The sequence below is a fragment of the Hyaena hyaena genome, unplaced genomic scaffold (assembly GCF_003009895.1).
Source record: "Hyaena hyaena isolate Hyena2069 unplaced genomic scaffold, ASM300989v1 scaffold_265, whole genome shotgun sequence".
Classification (NCBI taxonomy): domain Eukaryota; kingdom Metazoa; phylum Chordata; class Mammalia; order Carnivora; family Hyaenidae; genus Hyaena; species Hyaena hyaena.
The window spans coordinates 2,035,985-2,055,291 of record NW_024080899.1 but is presented as its reverse complement, the minus strand read 5'-3'; the positions used below and the strand labels follow the sequence as shown (position 1 = coordinate 2,055,291).

The window sequence follows — 19,307 nt, the reverse complement described above, 5'->3', positions numbered from 1 at the left end:
TGACTTAATTCAGCAGCATTTCAGAATTCCAAACTTTCTGCCCAGTTGGCTCTGTCTGCCTGCGGATTTCAAATGTCTCACCATGAAGAACAGCCAGGAGAAAACTGTAAATCCGATCCTCTGAGTGAGAGAATCTACAGAAGACCCGCACTATCCATCGTGGGCCCGACAAAGCCCTGGAACGAAATGGGGTCTTATGAATAATGTCAAGACTGTCTCCTCAAACTGACCCCCCACCCCTGTTTTCCTTCTGCTTCGAGGGGAAGGCAGCTGGAGCCAGACAAACTCAGAGACATTACATCAGGGAGAAACAGGGAGGGGAGAGGGATGGGGAAACAGGGGTTGAGAGGGAGAGAGAGAAAGAGGCGGGGAGAGAAAGGAGAGAGAGGGAAACGGAGCAGGGGTGAAGGGGGAGAGAAACAGAAGAGGAGAGATATGGGGAGGGGGAGGGAGAGGGGAAAGTGAGAGAGAGAGAGGGAAAGAGAGATGAAGAGAGGTAGAAAAAAAGGAAGAGAGGGATTGGGAGGGGGAGAGGAAGAGAGAGGGAGAGGGGAGGGTTGCCAAGCCCTGAGCACAGTACATTGCGTCTGTAAATGTGCCTTTTTCCAGAACTATTCGATAGGGGGAAAGAAGCAAGGAGGGAGGAAAGAGAAGCCGAGATGAAGCCTCAATATAGCACCTATAAGTGTTTTATTTGTTTCAACAGAGAAAAACTCCAGGAACATAGGAAAGTGAGCTGAGGGGGGGGGGGCGGGGGGGGCAGGCTCCTCTGCCAAACCAGCCTTTTCTCTGTAAAGCTTTTGTTTCTTCAAAGGTGCCATAAAGCCTGAAAGGAAAAGCAATGAGGAGCTCGAATGTTATTCTTTTCAGATCTTTCTCTCTCTGTTGACTTTGATTTCCGACTGCACAACCCGCCCACCTTGGCTTCCCTCCTTTCCCCCACCCGCTTCGGTGCCGTGGATGAAGTCTATCAGCCCGCAGCGGGCTTGTCATTAGCAAGGCAGGTAATAGCCTACACAGAATGCATCTGGATGGATTCCCTTACACCTTGCAAAGTGACATCTTGTCCTGGACTTCCTGATTTCAAAGACTTACTTGAGACTGTCGTGCAGAATCTGGAAAGTGCGGGAGTCCTTGAGGACCCACAGAGTGTAACAGTTAAGCCACGTGCCAGAAAGAAAAAAAAAATGCATGCAATGGCAAAACCTTCTTGATTTGTCCTAGAATCTTAAACTTTACCTGAGAACTTTACACTCCTTCTAAATATACTTTGGCTCCTTCCCCAGGAAGAAGAATAACAGGGAAAGGTGACTCGTTAAGGACCACGTTTTCTCTTCACCCCTTCTCCCAAGGTTGGATGATCAAAACCAAAGTAAACACCTCCGTGCAAGTTCTGCTCTCATCTGTTCTTGCACTTTCTCTTCCTAACCACAGCCCCCTTTTCTTCCTGCATGTGCCAACCCCAGGTCCTTGATCTTTCCAATTCACCTTTGGGTTTGATATTTGAGTACCTGTGATTCCAGGCATTGTGCAAGGCACTGAGAGTGTCTGCATGAACAAGACACAGTCCGGGTCCCCAGGCATCTCCTAGGCCAGCAAGAGAAACTGCAATACCATGTGATACATTCTCACCGGAGGTGTAGACGCAAGCTCCCGGTGCCTAGAGAAGGAAAGCACGGACTTTATTGGGGAAGTCAGAGATCATTTCATGGGGGAGGGGTGATATTTTCACAGGATATTAAATACGAAGTCAGGGTTTTCAAGGCAGAGAAATGAGAGGAAGGTGTTGTAGGAAGAGGAGCAGGGGCACGGCCAGTGCAGATGGGGGGTCCGGGCAGCTCACACTGCTCAGGAGAGAGTCTGGCAAGACCAAAGCTCTGGGTCTGCTGCACAGAGTAGAGAATAAACCCAATGTGGCCACCTGAAAAGGGTCCTGTATTCCTGGAGAAGGCGTCTGGGCTTTTTGTACATACCTTAAATTTTTAAATGCTTTTTATTTATTTCTGAGAGAGAGAGAGAGAGAGAGAGAGAGAGACCGCATGAGCTGGGGAAGGTCAGAGAGAGAGAGGGAGACACAGAATCTGAAGCAGGCTCCAGGCTCTGAGCTAGCTGTCAGTACAGAGCCTGACGCGGGGCTCGAACCCAGGAACCATGAGATCGTGACCTGAGCCAAAGCCTGACACTTAACCAGCTGAGCCACCCAGGCGCCCCTTTATATGTAGATGGTACTAATAGATGGCTGGAAGGTGGCTGCACTAGTGGGAGGATCAGAAGCCAGATCACCTGTCAGGAAGTTATTTCAATCACCTGAGCAAGGAAGAGGCCGATATAAGAGATTTCAGAGGTGAATGGACTTGATGCGGTGACTCGGGGGAGAAGGACTCAAAGGAAGGGATTAAAGCTGCCTGAGAGGTCTAGATAACACCAGAAAGTTAATAGTGGTGACAGTGCATCAACCATGAGACAAAACCATGGGGAAGATGTGAGGGACAGGGGATGAGAAAGGCAGAGAAAGTGACTTCAGTTTGTTCAGAGTCAAGATGGTTTTGTGATCCATCCACGTGGAATTATCCTGAAAGCCACTGAAGTGCAGAAATGATTTTGAGGAAGGATTCGGTCCTGGAGAGAAAAAAGTAGCATTTGTGAGCATGTCAAGCATAGCCTACAGTCTTCAGAAGACTGAAATGACCCAGAAACATTCCATAAAAGAAGGAACAGAGCACGAAGTATGGTGACAAGTCCCTGATATAAAATGCAATTAGATACAAGCCTTGTCCTCAACTCCTGTAAAAGGGTAAAAAGATAGGGGTGCCTGGGTGGCTCAGTTGATTAGGCGCCAACTTTGGCTCAGGTCATGATCTCACAGTTTATGCGTTCAAGCTCTGTGTCGGGCTCTGTGCTGACAGCTCCGAGCCTGGAGCCTGCTTCTGATCCTGTGTCTCCTCTCTCTGCCCCTCCCTCCTCTCAAAAATAAAATAAACATTAAAAAAGGGTGGGGGTGCAAAGGATTTGTACTCTCCAGGAGACAATGGATGTCAAACCAACAAATGCAATGAAATATCATAAGCCTTTGAAAAAGGTGAGCATTTACTGATTGCATTGGTGGCTTATAGTAGAGTGTTGAGAGTAGGCGTGTGGAGGGAAGGACGGGAGAGCCTCTCAGAGGAAGAGAGTTAGAACGGGTCCCTGAAGACATCAGGAATTCAACAAGCAGATGAACAGTGGGAGAGCAGTCCAGAGGACAGCAGGAGTAGAGCCATGGAGGTGTGAAGCAGCCAGGTTCCTTTAGCTGGGCCTTCGCTGGGAGTAGAAGGTAGGGATGGGGCCATTGTGTGGGAAGAGGCCGAGGATAGCTCAGGGGCGAGACTATGGGGAATTTGCACTGCATCTTGTAATCAAGGGGGAAATACCAAAGAATTAGGCAAGATGGTAACATGGTCAGGTTTACAGTTTTGAAAGTTTGTTTTGGCATTTGATAGAGGGAGATTTGGAGAAGTCTGAGATGTAAAGAATGCAGACTGATCAGAAAGCTATTCTATCTGCAGATGAGAAGGAACAATGATTTGAAATACAAACAGGAGAGGAAAGAGACCACAGATAAGAAGAAGAGAAAGGAGAATCAGTAAGAATCGGCTGCTGGTGTGGCTGTTGAGGAATGAGGTAATTAAGAGGAAAAGACACCTCTTAGTTCCAGACTGGGGGCTGGTGGACATGGGTGTTGCAACCCACGACAGGAAATCAAGGCAGAAAAGCTATTTAGGAATAATGCTGAGACAAGATGGGGAGAGAGAGAGAGGGGCTTGAGAAAAGTGGCCATCAAGTTCTGAGGTGGGAGGGCCTCCATATTCTCCATGTTATGGTGACCATTGGCATGTCTATGTTGAGCCCTTAAATTACTAATTTTTTACCATTGAAATGTTGAAATACAAATTGTTACATTAAAAATCATATATTCAAATCTTTATCTGCAGACGTTAACCCATCCCCAACTTCTCTCAAATTTCTAATAAGCACTTTACTGCTAGAAAACCAACTAGACACAGCGACACTCACTGAACACCAAAGGTAATGACACAGGAATGTCTAGTCAACTATTGCATCAACCCATGCGGGAACCCAAATTCCTCTCCATATACTCATTCACATTCTAATTTGAATTTTTATCACAGCGTAAAATAATGTACTGGGCAAAAACCACAAAATTTACAGAAATAGTAAGTCCCAGATATTCCAAAATTTTTCTGAACATAATAATGTCTTCCAGAGATGGAAACATGGATTATCTGCAAATAATTATCTAACAACTATTGTGTAATGGCATTACTCATCTCTTCTCTGGGATAATATCTTCATTGAAAACTACCATGTGTTTGCTAAGCAAACCTGTCACTTCTCTTAGCATATTTACGGAATAAGTTTTACGACAATTCTCTATTCTTCCCAAAAGCCAAGCCAAATATTTATTCCTCTAGAGTAGCTAACAAAGCAGGTACCACCAAAGTAAAAGACAATTGAGAATAATTTATAGTAGAGAGCTTGATTTTTTTAATTATAGAGAAATGATTAAAAATGCACACTTTATCAGCATCTATTTGTCTGGTGACCAATTCTACTAAAACTCTCCCATTATTAGAACGTCCACAAGTAGAGAGGACATAGTAAAAATAAAGGCAAGAGAAGGGGGTGAGTTTGGAGAGGCACAGAAAAGACAAGGCAGAAACACTCTAAATGCACAGCTTCAAGACTCTCAAGTGAGTCATTACCATTCTTCCATTTCACAGCTTGAGATAAGTCATTTTACCAGTTTCCTCTGTCTAGGGGTTCTGCTTCCATTTAGGATATAGAAAGCTTCAATAGGTCTTTGCTCCCACCCAAACAATGAGAAAAAAAGATAGGATAATCTATAAGTCTTACATTTTCTGGAGTTGATGTCACAAGGTGACTAAGTGCACTGAATTTTGAATGGTGACAAGCCTCTCCTAGGAGACATAAGACATACTAATGGTCCTACCTTTGGCAGTGCATGGAAAAGAGAAGCAGATGCCATGAAAGCAAATGCAAAAAGAAAAGCTGAAATGTTAACAAACTCTTAGAGACCAAGAGTGGGCTACAATTAGAATTTTAAATCCTTGGGAGCCTTGAACACAAAGGGAGTCCACAAGCCCTCGCAAGCTCTTTCCACAGGCCAGTACTAGGGGCTTGCAAGAAACACTGGGGGAAGAGAGAAGACCTGTATAGGTTCTTCTCATTGGAACATATACACTAAACCCTACTTCCCAGAACTTTCTCTCATATTAAGGAAAAATCTTAAACTGTGAGGAAGGGACAGGAAATCCCTACCTCAATCCAGGACAGAAGCAAAGACCCACTGTCTCTATAGAGGAGGTAGAAACAAAATATATTTCTCCCTGCCCCAAACAGGAGCCTTGAAATCTCCTTCTGGAAGAAAGGCAGGAAACATTCCCTGACCAAAGACACTCTTACAGATACACTGCAAGTTCTGGCTGCCCAGTGGAGAGAACAGAAACACTAAGGAATCCCTTTTTAAAGTACACATGTACAGAGTCTTCCTAAGGCTAAGGCTCAGCCAGGAAAGTGGAGAATCACCCTCTAATCTTACCCTGAGCCTTATGCCAATGGTAGTCTTCCTGAACTGTGGAGTGTAGAAGTTGCTGAAAGTTGAAGATGTGACAGGGACACTGAAAAACCCTTGGGAATCCATAGTCTTGACAAGGAAAATGATTGCACCAGCCCATCAGTGGAGAAATTTCTAGTCTGTGGTGTACTAAATATGACTGTGGCAACAATAAAACCAGCCTACAATCCACCTAGTGACTAGATTGACTCAGCACCCTGCAATAATGACCCGGCAGAGGCGGAAGTATGCCTATTTTGAGCATATGTCAGTGTGGACTATTCTTCTCCATTTAAGGTCCTTCATTCAATCAAAATTACAAAGCACATCCAATCAAAAATTACAAAACACATGTGTGTACTCACATGCGTGTACGCAAGCAAGAGAGCCAAAGACATTTCAATAGGTAAGATAGTCAATAGGCCCAGAATGAACAAAATAGTTTCAAAAATTGAAACTAATAGAGAGCAGTCTCAAAATAACTCTAATCAATACATTAATGATCTAATGAAAAAGTAAATAATTTGCATGAATAAATGAGGCAAGTCCAGCTATGTGGTGGAGACTAGAAAACAGAGTCAAATGGAAATGGTAGGAAATAGAAAACATGATATCAGAAATAAAGACTTCCTTCGATTGACACAATGGGACAGTAAAAATAATAGCAATAATAATAACAACAATAAAATAGTGATTTTTTTAAGCTAAATCAATAGAGGATATCCAAACTGAAGAACAAATAGGGGCAAAAATGCAGTAGAAACAGGGAAGAGAAACAGGACCTGAATCCCAAGACATGTAGGACAAAATCAAAATGTTCTAACATCCTTATACAGTCTCAGAAGGTTAAAAAGGGAATGGGGCAGAAGAAATGTTTTAAGAGAGAATGACCAAATATTTTTGAAAATTAATAAAAGACAAGCAAGGTGTGAACCAAGAAGCTCAAAGAACTCCAAGAAAGATAACTTAAGTATACACAAACACTGCCACATCATGGTCAAACCATAGAAAAAAATTTAAAAATTAAAAGTAAAACAGTGAAAATCTTGAAGACAGCCAAAGAAAAGAAATATTATAGAGAGAGAAACAAAGATGAGAAATATCAGAGACTTCATGCCAGAAATTTTGAAAACCAGCAATAGTAATGACATTTTGAAAGTCAAATAATAATTATTTGAAAGGAAAAATAATTATTAAGCAATAATTTTATAGCCAGAAAAATATCTTTTAAAAGGAAAGCAAAACAAATCCTATTTCATAGGGAGCAAAAGCTGAGCAAATTTATTGTCAGAAACACACCACAAAAATAAATAAATAAACAAACAAATAAATAAATAGAAGTTTTTCAGACAGAAGCAGTATTATACCAGACAAAACTTCACTTCCACACAAAGACATGCAGACCTCCAAAAAAATTATAAAAATGTTAGTAAATATAAAATATTTTCTTAAGATTTTTAATTTAATTAAAGGATGTTTGGCTGTGTAAGGCAAACACAGTAAAAATACAATATGGGTTTATAGCATATGTAGAATTAATCGTATAACAACTTAGCACAAAAGATGGGAGAGAAAAAATGAAAATTAATTGTTGTAAGGTCAGTATGTCCTACTTGAAGTCATATAATAGTATTTCAAGATGGCTGAGATAAGGTAAAGGTGTATATCATAAACTCTAGAGCTTCCTGTAAAAAATATAAAAATAGTATAACTAACAAACCAATTGTAGAGATTAATTTGAATTATAAAAATACTCAATCCAAAGGAAGACAGGAAATGAAGATTAAAAAAAAAAACAAAAAATAGGCAGGATAAATATAAAACTAATAGCACCCATCCATATTAGTACCTTATCCAACTTTATCAGTACTTACATCAAATGTAAATGGTTTATACACCCCAATTAAAAGGCAGAGATTGTCATATTGTACAAAATAAAAAGCAAGACCTAACTTTATGCTATCAATAAAATATCCATTTTGAAATATAAAGAGACATAAGGGTTAAAAGTAAAAGAATGGAAAATAAATATCAAGAAACACTAATAAAAAATAAAATAAAGCTGAAATTGCTCTGTTAATATTGGGTAAATTTTGGTAAAGAATGTTACTGGGAACAAAGATAAGCATTAGATAATAATAAAGAAATGACTTCACCAAGAAGGCACAAGTTTATTAGATGTGGATGCAGTTAATAATATATAAACTAATACATAAAAACTCAGGCACCTAGGTGGCTCAGTTGATTGAGCATCTACTCTTGGTTTTTGCTCAGATCATGATTTCATGCTTTCATGGGTTCAAGCCCCACATTGGGCTCCGCACTGGCAGAGCAGAGCCTGCTTGTAATTCTCTGTCTCCCTATTTCTCTCTGCACCCACTCATGCTCCTCTGTCTAACTCAAAATAAATAAATAAACATATTTTTTTTTAAGTTTAAATACATAAAATTCACAAAACTGAAAGGAGAAATGAAAAAAGTCACAGTTACAGTTGGAAATTTCAACCCTAATATGTTATTAGAAAGTATGCCTTCATACTGCCCTCTAAAGAGCTAAAAGTCTTGTTGGAGCTGAAGGTATTGCTCCTGTTTTGTGTATCTAACTCTTTGGATGTGTGTGTGGAATTCCAATGAATGTCAGAGGAGTGAGGCACAGGATTCCAGGTGGGGAAACATCAGGAACCACGTAGTCACATTGTATGTGTCCCTGGCTTCTCCAGCACTTTCTGTTCCATAATAACTTTGGAAGATTTTGGCTCCACTTTAGCCTTTGTGTACCTTAAATGGTTATATGGGATGCTGAGAATGAGCTATACATTGCACACTTTGAAATGATTGATGATAATACACAACAGTAACCTAGACAACATCAGAGCACCACACAGCCCTCAGGTTAAGCTTCTTATCTGTCTTTAACTATCTGAGGCACATTGGTTTAACCATAATCACACCAAGGTAGGTGGAAGATGGAGGGTGGAAACTGGCAAGAAATGTCTTATTAACTCATAATTAAAATACTTGTAATAACAACAATAATAACAGGTAATGCTAGAAAGTGTCTCCAGCTTCCAAGAACAATGAAAATAACTGTGCATTGACACCTTCAATCCTACCCACAGTCTTCTGGGCACAATAAGCCTGATTTTCAGGGTGGAGATCATGAGGCTTGGGGGTGTTATGCACCGCCTGCCCGGGGCCACTCCACTGTTAAATGGTAAAGTTGAGATTCAAACCCAAGTTTGTCTGAAAGAGCAAATCTCACTTAAGTATGGTGGTGAAGAATGATGAATTTGAGGCCAAATATTTACTGGACATTCCCTTTGCTCAAGAAGCCAATTAGAAATTGTTAAGGCACGTGGGCTAACAGTCTCTATGGGTTAGTCTGGTGGCGATACCAACAGCCTGTCACTCATGAAGCCAGATCCCAGAACCATGGTCAGAGGGCACAGGTAATTGGAAGGAGGTTGCTGATGGTCGTTTCAAAGGGCAAGCAGATTAAAATCTACTCCTTTGCTGTCCCCCAAACAGTACTTGTTCTCAGGGATAGAAGAAAAATATGTATATGGCCTTTAAATTGACTTCACCATCTGTTTTGAATAATTTCGCATAATGTGAATAAGCTTCTAATTCATCATCTCAGATTAATATCGGAATTTTTAAAAGGAGATGCAAAGATTGAATTCAGTCCTCCTGGATCAGTAAGAGAAACTGGGGTGGAGAAGACACCATTTTCCCACTATCATTTATTTAGGGGATAAATGAGGCAGAATCCAGAGATTTTGGCCTGAGGCATTGTTATTTACTTTCTGAAAGACTGTGGTTTGAGGGTGATGGGCACTTGAGGGTATGAGCATGCCAAATGCTACCAGGGAGGGGGTATAGTTGTGCCCTCTGCTCCTTCTAGGCATCCCAGCAAGGACTGGCCAGGAACTCGGTCATCCCAGGAGAGAGCTTCAGGTGACCCTGCAAGGTACATTCTGAATGTCCCAAATGCAAGCCCCACACTCCACGCCTGCCCCTGGCTGAACACACAGCCTTGCATGTGTTTCCTATCGGCAAGCACACACCCCACCACAGCGCATTTGGAGACCTGGCCTCCGATACCAGGACTGACGTGAGGCTGTGAACAGTCCGGACTGTCTCTGATATATGACGTGAGAGGGAAGATGACTGAACAGAGCGGGCTGCTGCAAGGATTACCAAGCATTCCATTTCCAACTTCCTGCCTCCCTCCTCTGGCAGCGAGGACGGCCTGGCTTTCAGATGGGTCTCGGCGGCGGTGCTGCACATGTGAGAAAGGCTGGGAGGGTGTCTCTGCCCTAAACCGCTCAGTTCAAATATCAGCCTGAAACAACCCACTTAAAAACTCTATTGAGTTTCTATGTATTTTTGTTTCATAATTAATACACTCATTAGTTTTGACAAAATGTGCGTTATCGATATGGCGACCCAACTTAACCAGTTAGCAGCATTGCATTCCAAGTATAATAAACAACCATCTGAGTAGTTATGTCATCTGAGATCTACACCCCTAACTAGAATGACACCTTATTTATTTTCTTTTATCCTTCTAGTATTCTGGTGAAGAATATATGGTGGTGGTGGGCGAAAGAACTTGGGTTCTGAAAGGAGCAGAAAATTCATTGTCTCGTGCAGGCATGAAAATGCTTGTATGTTGAAAAGCCCACCAGCTGCAGGAGGAAAACCAGATTCTAATTAACACTGCCCCAAATCTCTCTTCTTTTGTTTGGCATCTTTTTTTTCCCTTTCTCTCTCTCTCTCTCTCTCTCTCGCTCTCGCTCTCGCTCTCCCCCCGACCCCCGTCGACTTGGTTCAAATTGGCACAGGCATGGAAAGTGTGCTCACAGGAGAATTTTAATTTATTGATGCTTCTTGCCCCTACTGTACATTCCGGCTCCTATTTGAGGGTAATGGATGAAGCAGATGTTTGACACCGCAGCACCTCTTCATAACTTCACTCTTCAAAACCAGTTTTACAAGTACTTACTCGCATGGGTTCCCACTGACACAGGAAGCTGAGGTCATCGTGAAACATGAGGCTGAGGCAGGAGCCTGAACTCATGTGCTCTGCAGCTGGGCCCCCATCTTCTGAGCACGTTACCGATTTATGAAGCAGCCATAATTTTCAGCTTATGGACAAAGAAATAAAAGTGTTGACACCATTATTGTAACATCTGTGAAGGGAAAAATACGAGCCGATTTCTAAGTGCACAAATGATCCCGGAGTTATAAAGATTCTTTTATGCTTAATTGTATTCATTATCAGCAGTAATTATTTCTAACACAAGCAGTTTCTTCCAATTTAATGTCAGCCTAAAAGGTTAAGACCTTACAATAGAGTCATTTCTACCTCGTGATTTGTCGGGTCTGCAAAGTTGGGCTAATTGGGAAAGCAAGAATTGCTTCTGAGAGCTCTCCTGCCTTGGTCTCCACTCGCCTGGGTGGAGCAGATCTCTCCGTTAACATCACCAAAGGGTACAACTGGGCAGGGTCCGAAAAGGTTCCCGGGCTTGCACTCTGAACCCTAGCTTTGTCAGCAGTGGGGGGACTACGGGAGGTTCTGGGTCTGCACCCTGTCCCAAGCATCCTTGTAAACAAACGTCCGTAATTGCCGGGGCTGGTGTTGAGGGATGCACTGGAAGAAAAGAGAAGGCTCTGGAATGCCCTGGTGTGACACTTACGGATGAGAAGCTGGCTTCAGCAGTGGAGACAATGAGAGCATGTCTTCCTTATGCCAACAGGACAAAGCCCTGGGGATCCAAGTCCTTCTGTTTACAATGGGCAGAGGTGACACTGGATCCTCAAGCTTAGTCCAACACTGAATGTGGTCTCCCTGGTGGCTCTGTCTCCAAAGCACTGTGCGATGAAGACAACTAGTAGTGTGGGTGGTTGGTGGGGCCCCCATAATGCTGGATAAGTATCTAACGCCACGTGCCTGTGTGCACACGTGTGTGTGTGTGTGTGTGTGTGTGTGTGTGTGTGTGTGTGCTGGAGAAGTTGGAGAAGGGGCATAGAGTGTTCTGTCCTAGCTTTCCAAATATCTCCTGAGTAAGCTCAAAAATTTTGCCTCTAAGGCCTATTTGGGGGTCAGGGGGATACCCTGGGGATCTTGCCCTGGCCACACTGAGGCAGCAGCTCTACCCTTGTAGAACACAATTCAGGAGACTGAGGTGGCTTCCTTAGCTGCATCCATCACCTCTCTGCATCACCCTTTTGCTTGCTGAAATCAGATGTCAAAATACTAGAAACCTGACGGTCTCTCTCTTCAGCCGTTTAAAGCCAGCCATCTCTTTGCATTACATGGAATAAATCCCAGTTTGTTTTAACTTAAGAAGGTCCACTGTCAGCCCTGTAAGATGTCAAGCTTATGAGAGGATGGACCTTCCTTTCTGGTGGCCCTATCCACCCCATTGCTTACATCAGCTCCCGGCAGTGTAAGTCTTGCCTTCACTTCAATTTCCTACAAAACATTGAGGCAAAGCTTGAGTGTGTGCCAGTGTCCTACAGAAGGTGAAATCTCCGGCCAGGAAGAGTGAAGGAAGAGAGGATTGAAGTAGGGTGGGAAGCAAATGCAAGGTGATACGTCACCTCCCTGGCCCTGCTTTGCCATAAACTCCGAGCTACCCAACAATGGCTTGACAGGTGCACCCTCTCAAACTAATGAGATGTCACCAGATGGACTGTATGGAAAAACCATGCCCAGAATGGCGTCTGTCGCAGGGAACGATGCAGAGGAACTTGCCCTTGCCTCCCAATGGTCCAAGTGCTCCCAGCATGGAGCCAAGTGCACTCACACCTGGTTTCATCACCAGAGAAAGCCCTTCACCTTACGATCCAAAGTCCATCTGTCTAGTCAGGACTTAGCATTTAGACATGTGAGGCCACAGTGATCTGTGTTTAAATACCGATGACTGTGGGCTCCTCTGTCACTGAACCTGTGTCATGGGTAGAGAGACATCATAATCAACGTGATTATCATTTCTGCCAGGTTGACCGAAAGACAGTACCGGAAAACAAGTCTGCGCCCTCAAAAGCGTGAGGCTGAGCCTTTCACAGTACAAGACAAACGACCCTCTCTTTGATACCTGGTGTCACCTCTAACAAAAAAAAATTACAATAATACGATCATGATTCACTTCCAGGAAGTCATTTGGATGTGTGCCGATGAGAAATGTCTGCCAGACCACAGTGCATTTGCCTTTCTTCTAGCCGCCACTCCACAGCAAATTCAGGTCAGATAATTAGCACTTGTCTCTATGCCTTATGCTTTCTGAATTTCTGCAGTACCATGAGTAGGAGGGAAAAGTTCTGAAACCTTCCATGAGATTGTTGTTGCCATGGAAACCGCTCCCTTGGAATTCTCATACTTATTCCCAGTTGGTGAACAGGAGATATTCCAAACCAAATACTGAAAGAGTTCTAAAAGCCAGGCAGAAGACAGGAGGGCATGGGGAGGTTGGGGGAGTCCCCGGAAGGTTGACGGTAAGGATAACGCAATCAGGGAGGAGGAGGATATAACCTTCCGTCTGCCTTCTGTCTGGTGAAGATACATGGACGCCCCATACCTGTCCTTGTAAGGAGTCATCAAGGGAGCTCCAAGTCCAGCCTCGACATGGCAATATGGCTTTGTGTCTGCACGATGCTTGCAGAGCTGGACCGACCTCGTACTCTCACCTTCCTTTTCAACTAACCTGCTGCATGATCTTGGGTGAGCCATGCCCACTCTCCAGGCTGAGGTGCCTGCACCTCTATAAACAAAGCTTCCGGAATGGCTATGACCCAAGGTGTCTCTCTGCTCTAGGGAATTATGATGCCATCAAACGCAATGGCGGAAGTTCTGGTCATGGTTGGCGGATCTGGGGTCTTCTCCAGTAGTGGGCCCAAAACTAAGATCTCCAGTAAGGTTAGGTGTGAGAGTGCCCCGTCTCACCAGTGCTAGGTCTCTCTTCAGAGGGAGTTGGTGTTTGTGGTTGACTATACTTGGTTTCATCAGAAATCATTGTCAGTACATTTCTTCATTTGTTTTCAAATCATTTCCAAGGATACTGTGAAGAATAAGGACGGTGGATGGAGGCGAGAACATTTCTGTCCTTATTATGAGTGAGGAGGTCCGAAGGGTATGGCAACTCTAGTCTCTCAAATGAAAGGATGGGAGCAGAGACGTCAAATGGCAGGAAGCCTCAAGGACAAGATGTGTGTGAGGCACTCCGCCCCACGCCTCCTGTTCCGTCCAGCGCCAGCCCTGGGTCAATATCCTCTCAAATCAAGAGGAAAACAATACTTGCCCAATTGTCAGGCACCCTATTTCATTGCTAGGAGAAGCCTATGGATTTGAACTTGAACCTTGGCCCTCCTTGGCTTGTGGGGACTATGTGGCAAACAATGGATTGCTGCCCCAAGGAAACATGAAAGTGTGTTACATTTTTAAGATACATTCTTGCTAGGTCAGACTCAAAGAGAAAGACTTTGAATCTGCCCTCCAGGCTGGGGAGGGCGCAGGGTGAATGGCAGTCTCCAGAAAAGAACAAAGATGGAAAAGGACAGGCGAAGTGAGTCCTCCCAGAGGAGGAAGGATGGAGCCATTCTTCCAGTCATCCGCAAATCGTGGAGGAGGAGAGGGGGCCCAGCAGGGGGTGTGGACTTAGAGATGGTTCACTCAAGGAGGAGGGGGCTCCGGGTCCTCCCCCAAAGCCACGTGGGTGGCCGTTCGCATCCTTTCTTTCAGTCAGGTGAGCCCAACATTCTGTACGGGTGTAAAGGGTGATGGTTTGTACATGAAAAGCAATTTCTCCTTGAGCAGGTATTAAAAGTCAAATTTCAAAATTTCAGTGTGTGCATGTGTGGGAGGCAAAGGGAGAGGAGAGAAGAGACTGAGATGGCTGCAGGGTTTAAGGGGAAAAAAATGGGGCCCTAAAATATGCAAATGTCAGGTACTGATTGGAGCACATTTTCCCTGAATTGAAGGTAACTTATACTCTGGTGGTGCCAGACTATTCAACAAACGTCTTAGGCTATTTGTGATTTTTTGTTTCTGATTTTTTTTTTTTAATTTTTAACCGGTTCATTCATATTAGGGAACAAAGCATCCATATTTTAAGACGGATTTATGAATATATCCTGCTACAAACCAATGTAGCATTCAGCCCCCTCCATTCCATGCTGATTTAAAACACCGACGACTGCCAGGAGCCCTCGGCTGAGATGAGTTTGCGGTTTTGTTGTTTGGTTTTGCTTTGTTTTAAAATACAGTACGAAACGATTTTAAGTGAAATTCCCAGGAACATAATTTGGGGCAAAGACAATCGAATGCTTAATGAACTCTATTCCCGAGCCTGCTATCTTTATCCCCGGTCGTGTTCTCCGCTTTCGTGACCCCCACAGCAGCAGAGAGGCAGAGCCGGGCGGGCGCTCCTGGTGGCTCCTGGAGGAAGGGGCGTCTGTAGCTGTGCAGCTCGGTGCCATCCTTCCCCGCCACCCGGAGGCACTTCTGGGCTGGCGCGGGGGACTCGCGCGGAGACATCCCGAGCTGCTCTCCTCTTTCTCGGAGAAACGACTTCTACCTCCTTGGCAGGTTGCTAATAAACATTCACAGCAGGAAGGAGGCCCTATCTGGAGCCTGGAAGCTCATTTATAAGAAACTCTCATGAAGTCATCAGGGTCAAAGTTGACCTTCCTGTTATTAAACTTGGCTGAGAATGTGCCTGTGGACTTTGGCAGCAAGTCAACATTCTTCATCTAAATGGAGTCCTAGGAAAAACAGGTAAGGGTGCACCTTCAATAAACCGTGGGCAGCGAGGATGCCGCAGGGCGAGCAGGGACCCCGGCCCGGGCGCCTCTCCTCTCCCGGATGCCTGCTCTTTCCAGGGTCCTTTCTGTAGGTCAGCCAGGCACCTGCTCCCTTGGGTCACACAGTGGCCGCACCGCAGGCCTCTGAGCACATGTCACCAAGCTGACGGCTTGGGACAGCCTTGGCCTGGGGGTCCTGGATTGTGGGTGCAGCTGTGGCGGGTCGCATCTTGTCGCCCAGGTCCCAGGGCTTCTCTGCCCGCCACCAGGGTTCTGACCGCAGCAGCCGCAGGACTTACGCGGTCATCGTGCTGACGTGCCACTCACTGCGTCCTGCGTGTTTCCTTCCTGGGAGAGTCCCTGGGTCGCGTGTGTCCATTTGCACCAGTGAGCAGTGAGGCCTGGCCGGTCGGCCGTTCCGGGAAGCACACACGATCACAGAGGCTTTATTCTCTAGGTTAAGTGGGCTTTTAAGTGGTCCTAGCCAGCGCGACCCCCCCGGGCTGTGAAGCCCCAGAGGCATTTATCATCCACCCTGCGACGGTGGTTTCCAACATCAGGGTCTCCATGGGAAGCACTCAGGGGGTTTGTTTTTCAGCTGGAGCTGCTGCCGGCCTTCTGCTGCTTGGACCTCAGCTTTCACCTTCTCCTGGGTCCTCCTCGTCTCCTTCACCATATTGAAAAGGCATTTCCGAAATTCTTAATGTTTTAGACACATTGTGGGACTGGATTGTGAAGGCTGCCAGGGGGAGGGACTGGCCTGCCTCTCAACCCGGCTCCATTTCCTTGAGGAACCTTCTATATTTTTACAGCTGCCTATGTTTTCCCATTTGTCTCTCAACTCGCGGCAGCAAGTAGGAGGTTTTTATTCCCATTTCTCAGGTAAGGAAGTGGAGGTTAGGAGAAGTGAGCACAGCCATGCAAGTTTAGCAGCCGGGACTGGAGCTCGGGCCCGACTGCCCTGCTCTGGGGCGCCTGCCAGCCGCGGCCGGGCCACCGTCAGTCACCGCTGTTAGCGGTTTGCCCCGCAAAAGGGCACCGCTGAACGGTGAGCCCGGAGCTCGGAGACCCCAGCGCGCAGTCTAACAGTCTGCAGTCTTTCTGTCTTCTTTTCCTTTTCGAATCGTCCTGCCCTTAGGTCATCGTGAAACCTCCGGGCTGGGCGGGTGTGCGTCCTAACGCGCACGTGCTTCGGGGCCTGTGCGCACACACCTCCGCCTGCAGCAGCAGGACGGGCAGTGGCGGGAGGTGTGTGGGCAGCAGGGGTGGAGGGTGGGAGGCCGTCAGCTCCCGGGAGCCCTGGGAAGCCTCAGTGAGGGAGCCAGACTCACGGAAGAGTCAAGTCCAGAGTGGTTGTGACTGAGAGCGAAGGGGAGCCTCAAGGAGGCCGGGCGGCTGGGTGACCGTGGTCAGACTTGGCACGTTGAACTTCACCCTCTGGGCCCCGGGGAGTCACCAAGGACTACACGATGTGGTGGTCGCACATTCAGCTTTGTGTCTAGGGACTGTGTCCCCCGGAGGGAGGAGAGAAAGCAGGTGCGGCAGCCGAGGGCGAAGGCCCAGAAGGGAAAGGAAACCAGGTGAGAAACTGGCAAGTCACAAAAGCCAGGGGCCGCGGGCCTGGGCGGGAGGCCTGACCCGAGGAGTCTCTGAGGAGCCTTCACGGAGAGCTTTCTGGTTTGGGGGGTGTGGGGGATGTGGCTCTCGGCAGCCTGGAGAGGAGAGTCTCAGAGGAATAGAACTTTCCGGGACATCATGGGGCCAGTGGGAAGGAGTCCCAGGTGTACGGAGCACGGGGTGCCCCCAGAGCGTCTGAGACAAGGGGCGTGCCTGGACATTTGTACCTAGAAGGCAGGCCACGCACGGGTGTCGCCGTAGAGGAGGCAGCAGGGATCTCCCCAGGGGCAGGTGGAAAGGGAGGGAAGAGGAGATGCGGGCTTGTGTGGAGGTCTAGGAGGTGAACGGAGCCCGACCTGTGCAGAGGGGCGGAGGGGCGGAGGGGCGTGGTGCCGGCCAGGAGTCGGAGGAGCCCTGAGGAAAAGTCTACCATTTTCCTTTTTACTGAAGTGCAGGGAAGCCAAGCGTCACAGCGTCACTCCGCGAGCCCTGATGGCATTTACCTCCGACTCGCACCCTCCTGCCCTGCAGCTGAAGGCACAGCCGAGATGCGCAGTGGTGCCCTGAGATGGGAGATGGGCGCTGTTGGGCTATACCTCCCTCCTCCTCTGCGTCAAGCAGCTCCGGCCACTGTGTGAGCAAGACACAAGCAAGAGCGCTTCCTCACAGGAGCTCCGGCCTTTGAATCCTCCGGGTCCTGTGGCTGAGCCGGCCCCGCGCTGCTTGGGCAGAGGGGAGGCTGGGGACAGCTGATGGTGCGTCCTGCAGGAAGGGCACCTCCTCTTCCTCGTCCCTCGTCACCCCGAAGAGGGGCCTCCACCCAGTGAGCACATGTCAGAGAGCCCTCCGCTGCGGGCCCACGGGCCCAGCCAGGCAGCCCTGCTGACAATCACGGAGGCCCTGCCAGAAAAATGTCAATGGGCGACATTGCTCCTGGCAACCAGAGCTCACTCGTCTGAAGCCGCTGCCATCAGAGGCGATTTGCCTCCTGGATGAAGGCGCTGTCTGGATGAGAGGGACACGGAGCAGCTCCCTTCAGAGTGACACACCGCCGTGACAGTGCGGCAGCGTGATGACAGGGTGCACCTGTAGCAACGTGGAAGGCGTGTGCACAACTTGGTGAGGACACCGCGGGCAAGGAGGCCGGGGGTGTAAGGAGGAGGTGGAGGCACAGGTTTGGACTTCCCCAGGTTGTCAAAGGCCTGTGCCCTAGGCTCACCTGCTCCTGGAAATGCTCCTGTCCTTTCCTGACGCCGCCCCCTCCCCCCACCCCCCTCCCCACAACACTTGCAGCCCCTTCTCCACTGCTTAGAGACCAGCCCCTTCTCCTCCCTCTGGGATGAGGCTGGCCCTTCATCCAGCTCTCTGTTCCTCCTTCACCCAGACCTGGATGGAGCCCAGAGGTGCTGCAGAGGGCTTCTGGAGAGTGCTGAGGACACAGGTTGGGTTATTTTTATTTAGATCATGGTGGAAAAAAAAAAAAAAAAAAAGATTGTCCAGTCTGAATAGTCAAGCCATCCTGGAATATTTGGGGAAAATTATCTTCTCGAGGATCAGATATGAAACAGGCATGAGACTCCTTCACTCAGCTCATGATGAGTCTTACGGCAGAGACAAATCAGCACGAAATAAAAGTGACAGCGGCTAACACGTACATGGTGAAACTGTCAGAAGAATTGAAATCTTTTGGCAGACCCAAGTCTGTTAAACTGATCTGGAAAATATTGAAATTGAAAAATATGATAACTGCAAATAGAAAGTATATACTGGCAGAAGCTAAAATTAGTAAAATATGTGGACAAAAATACTGATCTGTGAATCCTAGCTTGACTGCAGAATTTACGTGGAAGAATTTATTTTGATGAAATTAGAATTAATTAGAATTAACTTGATGAAACTAATTTTGTGAAATAAGTCTCTAACTTTCTATACAATGCCTACATATTTCAAGTGTTTCTACTTTTATTTTAAATTGATCAAACCAGATTTGTTCCAGAAAACACTTTCTCCACAAAAACTCAATATTGGGGTGCCTGAGTAGCTCAGTCAGTTAAGTGTCCAACTTCAGCTCAGATCCTGGTCTTGTGGTTTGTGAGTTCGAGCCCTGCATCCGGCTCTGTGCTGACAGCTCGGAGACTGGACCCAGCTTTGGATTCTGTGTCTCCCTCTCTCTCTGACCCTTCCCTGCTCTGTCTTTCTCTTTGTCTCTCAAAATTGAATAAACTTTTAAAAAATTTTTAAAAATCCCT

At 46.4% G+C, this 19,307-nt stretch overlaps 1 long non-coding RNA gene across 2 annotated transcripts; it reads right to left on the bottom strand.

The window, feature by feature from the left end:
- Positions 1 to 722: 722 nt before the first annotated feature.
- LOC120240893 lies at positions 723 to 13,525 on the bottom strand. Of its 2 annotated transcripts, none has more exons than XR_005530767.1 (4): positions 13,221 to 13,525; positions 10,643 to 10,784; positions 1,512 to 1,660; positions 723 to 826 (listed from the first exon to the last, which is right to left on the bottom strand). It is a non-coding gene; the product is annotated as an uncharacterized LOC120240893 (long non-coding RNA). The 2 variants fall into 2 exon arrangements; XR_005530768.1 differs by having other exon boundaries at positions 13,347 to 13,525.
- Positions 13,526 to 19,307: the final 5,782 nt, after the last annotated feature.